Source organism: Anser anser (genome assembly GCF_964211835.1).
Source record: "Anser anser genome assembly, contig: HAP1_SCAFFOLD_66, whole genome shotgun sequence".
Taxonomy (NCBI): domain Eukaryota; kingdom Metazoa; phylum Chordata; class Aves; order Anseriformes; family Anatidae; genus Anser; species Anser anser.
This window is the reverse complement of record NW_028153466.1, coordinates 611,302-618,039: the sequence shown is the minus strand read 5'-3', so window position 1 is coordinate 618,039 and position 6,738 is coordinate 611,302.

The following is a 6,738-nucleotide window of genomic DNA, read 5'->3' as shown; positions in this document are numbered from 1 at the left end:
CTACTGCGACAGTCAGGACCATACTACCCATTAAAATCAGTGAATCTAAATATTTTCAATTTTAGTAATGCTGAATTGCAGTGACTATACGCACAAAAAACAGTTCTGCTCTCAACAGTCAGGCTAACCCAGAAGATGTCCTGCAAGAAACACAGCTATAGCTATAGCACCAGCACCTCCTCTTGCAAGAGCCTTCTAAAGCTGTTGCTGTATTTTGTAGAAGACTGACTCTGCGGCATACATCGGGTACGATCGGAGAATTCCCACCTGACCAAAAGCCCCAGGAACTACGGTTAAATAAAAGATAAATTAATATAAATGAATATAATTAATAATAAAAATTAATAATAAAAATTAATATCCAGAAAGCTGACAATCATGAGCTAGGCATCCTGCTAATCATCCCTCCTGCAGGCAGGGGGAAAAAAAAAAGGTAAATTAGATCCAGGACTAGTTCCCAGGAACTTTGAAGCTGCTAACTATACTGCCTACAGTGCCCAGGCACCTTCAGAGCTTAATGGTAAGAGACAGAGGGTTTGGTGGGCTGTAATTACGATCACAAGCACACAAAACACATCTATTTAAGTATTTCTAAGAATCGACTTATCGACTAAAGTTGTAGGGGGAAGGATGAGAAAAACAGCGGGGTAGGGATCAGAACCAGAGGTATAACCTCACAAAATCGCATCGGTCGCTTTCGTGCCTCCCCAACTGCATCACTGAGAGACAATTAACATTAAGCCACAGAACCTTCTGCAGAGTGGACATGATATTGAAAATAAACTGAAATTAATTGACAAATGCTCTAAGCAAGCTATCTGCTCAAAGCTCGTCCTTTTACGTTATGAACATTTGCACGATTCGTCTGGTTACAAAGCTAACTGCTATAATAAATGCACACATGTAACACCTATCAGTTTGTCTATTTATCAAATCATTAAAACTCTTCCCCGATAAGTTACTGTTAATTTGATCTGCGCTGGATGTGCAGCAGCCATTCTCTGTGCAGAATCCCCCAGATATCCCCGCGCACGTGTTTGCTCTGGCACACTCTTTAAATAAACCTACTGGAAAACACGCAGAGATAACAGACAATGGAAAAGTTAGAAAACCATCTCCACTGATTATTTTCAATCCACGTGTAAGGTTTATCAGTTAGCTACACAGTGTCGGCACACGCAAGCTATGGCACTTTCAACATTAATGCACTGTTCAAGCCAGAGGTTTCAACGGTTGCTCTGTAAGCGTGGGGAATGTTTGCATTGCCCTTCCAGGCCAGCTTTAGATGGACAAGATTGATTGTCAATATGTGGTATAAGGGACTTGGCATTTCTGCAAGTGATAAAAACCTAAATGAGCAGCTATCCATGCGTAGCGCTCCCTTGGTTTTGCATATGATAATCAATCCCCTCAGCTACGTTGCTCATTTAATAGCGGAGAGGTTTTGGCTGAACAAACATGTGCAGAGGGCATCTCCAGAGCATCTCTCTGGGCGTCCTGACATTTCTTAGCAAAGAGCTGCTGGGAGGGATCTCGGCGCGTCCCCCCTCCAGCACGGGGATTTTCACACCCCGAATTGACGGACCGCTTTCACCGTCAACCTGCTGTACCCTACAGCACAAACGAGAAGCAAAGCCTGGCAGGTAACGTTCAGAGAATTGATGATGGGCTGAGGAGGGGTGCAGGGAGCGGGGAAAGCCCTGGGGGTGGCACTGGGGGTCCTGAGGGCAGCGGGCTGGGGGTGAAGGGGAGGGGGAGGAGGGGGGTAATGGGCTGGGTAGAGGGGTAAGGGGGTAAGTAAGGGGCTGAGGGGGTAACTGAGGGGGTTAGGAAGGGGCTGAGGGGGTAACTGAGGGGGTTAGTAAGGGGCTGAGGGGGTAACTAAGGGGGTAACTAAGCCGTTGAGGGGGTAACTAAGGGGGTAACTAAGCGGTCGAGGGGGTAACTAAGGGGGTAAGGAGGTGGGTAGGGGGTAACTAAGGGGATAAAGGGGCGGGTAAGGTAAGGGGGTAAGTAAGGGGGTAACTGGTGGGCTGAGGGGGAAGGGCCCGCTGTGGGGGGGCCGCTCCTCACCCGCTTGCTCCTGGCACAGGGGGGCTTCGCGGCGCCCAAACGGTGGCGCCGCCTCTTCACCTTGCCGCCGGCCGCTCCTCCTCCTCCTCCTCCTCCTCCTCCTCCTCCTCCTGCTCCTCCTCCTCCTGCTCCTCCTCCTCCTGATCGGGCTCCTGGGCTGCCGCCCGGCGCCCCGCCGCCACCGGCCCTGCCACCGCCGGCCATGCCGCTGCCGGTCGCGCCGCTACCGGTCGCGCCGCCCGAGGCCATACCGCCCCCCCCCCGCGTTCGGTGCCGTCACGGGGCCCCCCCGCCCCCCGCCGCCACGCGCCGCGGGGCCTGCCCTGCCCCTCGTGGGAATAAAAATGTTGTTTTTGCAGAGTTACGTTGTTTAAAGGTAAGGAATGGGGTATCGAGGTGTGCTTGCAGCGATAAGAACGCTTAGCAGGCGACCTTGTAAAATGCAGACAACCAGACTCCGTAGAACAATTCGGGGAAAATCACGGTGTTGAGTCAAGTCAGGTAAGTGAAGAACCATTACCGCTTCAACCAGTAAAAAAGTCGAAAGAAATTCGAAATTTAACAGGCCGGCAACTGAAGGCCATGCATTGTCTGGGAAGCATCAGACAGATTGTGAGCCTGGATCACCCCCTCAGTGGGGAAACAGGGGAGGGTCCCGTCATCAAAAAGTATATAAACTGGGTTTTGGAACCAGCAGGGGCGCTCCTGCTCGTGGGACGCCCGCCACTGCGATCGCGAATAAATTCCTGCTTCGCTGAGCTCCTCGCCTGAGCCCAAGTTATTGGCTACGGAGTGTTTCTCACAATTTGGGGGCTCGTCCGGGAGCCAGTCGCCTACTGGGGAGCCCCACCGCCGCAGCAGCAGGAAGGCATGCCCCGCTGATTTCAGCGGTCCTGTGCATCGACGGCGGCGGTTCTGCGGAGAGCTGACAGAGGGCCCGAGACTGATGAAAGAGGCAGGATCCGTGAAGGAGTGGGGAAGGGAAGAAGGCAGGCACTCCGGCTTTGAGAATTGATCCGGTAACTCTGTGCACAGACCAAGGTAAGAAATAGGAAGTATTGCCTTGGGGGTCGGGTGAGACTCTGTGTGCCGTGTGATTGAGACGTACTTTTGTACGGAGCGAGTGTGGAGTCCTGATCCGCGGTTCCGCAGCTCCGCGAGGGGCGCGGCCGGAGACGGACGAAGCGTGAGATAAGGGAGAGAAAGGAAGAGTCTCGGGAAATGTGGTGTATGGTAAGCCCTTGCACGGGGAAGTGCTTGGCAATACACCAGGGAAATTTGGTGTGCGGTAGTCCTCGCACGGACGGGACGCCCGCCACTGCGATCGCGAATAAATTCCTGCTTCGCCGAGCTCCTCGCCTGAGCCCAAGTTATTGGCTACGGAGTGTTTCTCACACCCTCCCCCTCCCTCCCTCGCGCGCCCCCTCCCCTCACGGGAACGCGCGCCCCCCCCTCCCGCTGCCGCTCCCGTTCCTCGCCCCGCCCCGGTCCCGTCCCGGTCCCGCCGCCCTCCCGCTCCCGCCCTCAGGACCCGGCCGCCATAATGAACCCCGGCCCGGCCACCGTAAGCACGGGGCTAGGAGTCACCTCCAGAGCCTCCCCGCGCCGTGGCGCCGACCGCTGGTGTGCCGCAGCACCGCGCCGGGCGTGGGACGGCGCCCCGAGCCCACAGTGCTCGTCAGAAAAGCCCCGCACCGACAACCGATACCCCCGCACCGACAACCAACAGCCCCCACGCCGACAACCAACGCACAAGCAGTGTTTTAGGCCGGATTCGTGGCCCCGTTGGTCCGGGAGGCAGTCGTCACGCTAAATTCTACCCCACGGCAGGGGAACGATGGGCATCGTGACAGATCGCCGCCCCAGAAAATAAACACATAAATAAAGAATAAAAACGATAACGGGACATGAATCGTGCCCTTAATAACAGACATTGGGCAGTGAAATCACCGACTTCTGCAACAATACGTGCTCAGGGAACTGACTAAAACCCCTCCTGCATCGGCCATGTAATAGCTAGGCAAACATCACATAATACTTCCCTCCCTCATGTACACCAAACCTATTAAGGCAACCATAGTAGTGTGATAACGTGATTTTTCTCCTCCAGATCAGCGTCAAAGGCAGCTACGCTAGGTTTGCTCATAAGTTCAAACGCTGCTTTATTTATTTATTTGAATGCCATTTTTCTTATTTAGAAGGATTTCCATAGGGTGACAGGCCTTTAATGACACTCACGACTCAGAAACATTTGCCGATGCAGTCAAACGGTGTCTATTAACGCGAGGCACTGAAGTTAATTGGTATTAGAAATGAGCCAAAACGAAAGGCAAGTATCTGCGTGTCCAGCAGAATGACAGCGATCATCACCATTTGATCAATCTTCCCCCCACTCTCTGTTGCAGCTAGGTACAACGAAAAGAGTTTATGAAATCATTACGGGACATTCTTGTAGAAAACTTCCTCAAGCTTGGAAGAAAAAAAAACATTTCAGCTAAGTAAAACAGAAAATAACTGGAAGAAGTGAAGTATGGCGGTGTTGGAAAAGTTGCTTCAAAGACTTTTTTAATTAAAAAGAAGGAAAAAAGCAAGTTCCTACTGCAATCCCATCTTTGTCAAACTGATGGCGGGCACCAGTACGATGTGTTCAGCTAACACAGGCTGGAAGTTGTAACTGCAGCTGTGAAGTTTACCCAGTAAAAAGACTCCGCAAAGCATTCTAGCAGTTCCGATGCAATCACTGCTTCCTGAATTTGTGACTCACGGTTAACACGGCAGTACAGGAAGAAGTCTGGCATTCACTGCGCTCTTACGGTAAAGAATCTGCCCTGCGCACACCATCCCAAGCCAGGTATGCGCTCCTAACAGGAAAGGACGATAGGCTGATAAGTCTCAGCAGAGGGAAAAAGACATCAGAGAACTACTTTATAACAGCAGCACGCGGGCTGCAACCAACGTTCTCTTCCTCTCATCATTTTCATTTCTGTGGACTCCAAGAGAATACACTCCCAACATTTTTCAGCTCTGGAGAACAAACAGCCCAACCAATCTCATTCACTGAACTACAAAACCGGTATTTTCGCTATCTAGTCCGGAAAAGGAGGCGCACGTCTCTAACGTACAGTGTAGAGACCTTGTTAATAGGCAAAGTCTGCATAAAATAGGTGGCCACAGCCTGATTTTCTGACGTTCAGGGCCTTGGGTCACACACCACCACAGCATCAGACTTAATGAAGTCACCAATCTATGTGGGCCTCTCGTTACACAGGTCACATGTTATGGACCAACCTCTCAAAGGCCAAAAACCAGCACTGATACTGCCGGGCCAACACATATCTGTAGCATCCCATTTCTGGGTGACAACACAATGAATGTTTCCACAAAGTACTCGATGCAACCTAACTACTGTGTTTGGTGATGCAAAGCAAGCCGTGTCAAAGCAGCGTAGCACCCAGGCACATTCCTGGAAGATGTTTTGCTGCTCACGTTGAAGAAAATAGATAAAAAAATCCTGTGCAGTTTGCACTTCTGAGCTCAAGTACCACAGCTATGCACTACAATTGCAGTGGCATCAAACCTTGTAAGGTTTTGAAGCTTCAGCACTGCCATCCAAATTCAAGGAGGCTGCATCTATTATCTTGAATTTGCCCCAGCTCAGTCCCCTGAAACAATTCCATAGACACGTACAAGCAACCCTTTTCCCACCCAGATTCTTTGCTTCATCTATTCCACCTCTACCTTGTGTCATATTCTTATTAATCTGCCCCTCAAAAGACTCCCTGGCTCACACAAAGAAGCAACCCAACAAATCCCTGTTCCCAGCCACGTTGCTTTCATGCTTTGGGAAGAGTTAACTGCAACAGCTCTAACTGTGATGCCACCTCACCCCCTCCACCTATGTGAGGTTCTTTGCCTTCTGTCTCCTCCTACGTGTACACCTGCACTAGAACCAGGAAGAATGTGCTTCCTACAATACTCCAAGAGCCTCTTCTGTTTCAGGATGTCATCATTTCAATTCAGGACTGAAAGTATTCCTAGCAAAAACCCAACAGCTAATAGCTAACAGAAGCAGTTGCTGGTGATCAGCTACAAGTAACCTGGAAGTACTGAGGAGTCACAAAAGAGAATTTGCATTACATTTAAGAACAGCATGCAGCTTAGGACCACTGCTTTCACTGACTACACTAAGCCATAAAAAAGAACTGGATTCTTACCTGCCATCACAGCAATTATGGTTTATGTTGCCCCCAAAACACACACGGCAGTACCAGAACTGTGTCAACTAGCTTTAACAGCTTCCCCAGCTATTAAGTACAGTAATTTCTGCTTCCTTTTTTTTCTTGGAGGAATATTCTTTTGTTTCCAGCCTCACTTACTTATTATACACACTGTTAATTAGCAACTATTTCTCCATACTCATAGGGTTATGGAGTCCCTATGACTGGAAAAGACTCTGTACCCTTCAAGATAAGAACAGCATAAAGGCAGCAACTCGCAAGACTGCTCTAGCTTAAAGCAAAGCTTTCCTCATTGCTCTCATCTCCTTTGACTTGAGTGCTGTCATCCTTCTACCAGAGCTTTAAAAACTTCATTACCACGAATGAAGGAAGACCAGAGCAATCAGAGAGGGTAGCAGAGGGTATAACTTAAGGAGCTGTTACTAGG